The sequence below is a fragment of the Triticum aestivum genome, chromosome 4B, assembly GCF_018294505.1.
Source record: "Triticum aestivum cultivar Chinese Spring chromosome 4B, IWGSC CS RefSeq v2.1, whole genome shotgun sequence".
Taxonomy (NCBI): Eukaryota; Viridiplantae; Streptophyta; class Magnoliopsida; order Poales; family Poaceae; genus Triticum; species Triticum aestivum.
In genome coordinates, this window is record NC_057804.1 from 253244929 (window position 1) to 253247826 (window position 2898).

A 2898-nucleotide genomic window follows, 5' to 3' on the forward strand; every position below is an offset into this window, starting at 1 on the left:
GGTGCAAACTTTGCTGGTGCATCCAAACCCCGTGGTATGATACGCTCTATCACACGTAAGCCTCCTTATATCTTCCTCAAAACAGACACCATACCTACCTATTATGACATTCCCATAGCCATTCCAAGATATATTGCCACGCAACTTCCACCGTTCCATTTTTATGCCATGTGTTTTCATCGTCATATTGCTTTGCATGATCATATAGAGCTGACATGATATTTGTGTCATAGCCACCGCTCATCATTATTATACATGTTACGCTAGATCGTTGCACATCCTGGTACACTACCAGAGGCATTCATATAGAGTGATATTGTTTTAGTTTTATTGAGTTGTAAGAAAATAAAAGTGTGATTATCATCATTATTAGAGCATTGTCCCAGTCAAGAAAGGATGATGGAGACTGTGATTCCCTCACAAGTCGGGATGAGACTCTGAACGAAAAGAAAACTAAAAAATAGAAGGGAAAAGGGGGGAAATAAAAAAAGAAAAAATGAGAGAAAAGATAGAAGGGGCAATGTTATATCCTTTTCCCACACTTTTGCTTCAGAGTAGCACCATGTTCTTCATATAGAGAGTCTCCCGAGTTATCACTTTCATATACTAGTGGGAATTTTTCATTATAGAACTTGGCTTGTATATTCTGATGATGTGCTTCCTCAAATGCCCAAGGTCTTCATGAGCAAGCAAGTTGGATGCACACCTACTTAGTTCCCACTGAGCTTTCATATACTTATAGCTCTCAGTGCATCCATTGCATGGCAATCCCAACTCCTCGAATTGATATCGATTGATGGGCATCTCCATAGCCCATTGATTAGCCGCGTCGATGCGAGACTTTGTTCTTTTTTGACTTCCCTTATTGATCTCTATCACCGCATTCTATTACACCTATAGTGATATATCCATGGCTCATGCTCATGTATTGTGTGGGGTTGAAAATGCTGAAGCACGTTAGAAGTACAATGCAGTTGTCTGGTTTGACACCGGGGTGCTCATGATTTATATTTATGCGGTGAAAGCGGGGTCATGCCATGCTAACATGATAAAATGAGTAGGGATAACATTCATTAAGGATCGTATATTTTGAAAAAGTAATGATTATGCTTCTTATATTCATGGATATTATTATGTTGATATAGTTGCTTCATCTTTCTGAATAACTATACCGTAAAGAGATTACATGATACACATGTTAGGTAGCATTTCACATCAAAAACTTTGTTTTTGTCATTTACCTACACAAGGACGAGCAAGAATTAAACTTCGAGATGTTGATACGTCTCCAACATATCTATAATTTTTTATTGTTTCATGCTATTATATTATCAATCTTGGATGCTTTATATGCATTTTTATGCTATTTTATATCGTTTTTTGGGACTAAACTATTAACCCAGTGCCCAGTGCCAGTTCCTATTTTTTGGCTTGTTTTTGGCTTTTCAGAAAATCAACACCAAACGAAGTCCAATAAACTTTACGGTGATTTTTTCTGGACTAGAAGGGAGCCTAGAAGGTTTGGGAGGAGGCCATAAGACCTACGGAAGATCCACGAGCTCCCACGGCACGCCCTGGGGGGTAGGACGTGCCCCCTAAGCTCTTGGGCCCCATGCAAATCCGTTTGACCAAATTCCACCTCTATAAATTCACATATATTTCCAAAGCAACAAAGAGACACCTGAAACACTTTTTTCGCCGTGGCAAGCTTCTGTTCTTCTGCGATCCCATCTGGAGGCCTTTTCGATACTCTGTCGGAGGAGGGAATCGATCATGAAGGGCTTCTACATCATCCTTGCTGCCTTCCGTGATGTGTGAGTAGTTCACCACAGACCTACGGGTAGGGGTGGAAACGGATCGGATGCGGATCGGATAGTGCTTTTACCACTTCCATTTTCATATTTTCAAAACGAATCCGAATCCGAATACGGATGTTATCGGATACGGATGCGGCTCGGATATTATTCGAATACGGATACGTATCGGATATTTTCTTGATTCGAAACGGATACGAATAATATCAACATATTGCTTAAGTAAATTAGTCGATAGCTATGTGACCTGAAATAATCAACTTGTGACATACAATAAGTCAATGATAAATAGGTTTACGAATAAATACTATTATAATGCATAATAGTTTATAAGTTTAATCATATAAAGAGTAAAATTTGACCCCTTATTTGGCTTTTATGTTGGATAATTGGAATATTAGATCTGGAATTTTGAAAATTACCTCCCATAATCTTATTCGGATACGGATATATCCACTTCCATATCCATATTTGTGTCAAAATCTCCTACCATATTTTATTTTTTTATTTGTTTAATAAATTTGGATACGGATAATTTCCATTTTCATTTTGGTTCGGATGCGGATGTTTCGGATACGAATAGGCATTTTATCGAATATGAATATCGGATATTTCGGATTATCTGCTACCACTTTCCACCCCTACCTACGGGTCCATATCTAGTAGCTAGATGGCTTCTTCTCTCTCTTTGATCTTCAATTAATACAATGTTCTCCTTGATCTTCTTGGAGTTCCATCTAATGTAATGTTCTTTTGTAGTGTGATTGCTCGGATCCAATGAATTGTGTGTTTTTATTAGATTATTCACTGAAAGTAATTGAGTCTTTTTTGAACTTTATTATGCATGATTTTTATAGCTTTGTATTTCTCTTTGATCTACCTGTTTGGTTTGGCCAACTGGAATGATTTATCTTTAGTGTGAGAGGTGATTTATAATGGATTCAATCTTGCGGTGTCCTCAGCCAGTGACAAAAGGGGTAGCGAGGCATGTATTGTATTGTTGTGTTAAGGGTAAAATGATAGGGTCTAATCATATTGAATGAGTTTACTTTGTCTACATCACGTCATCGTGCTTAAGGCGTTA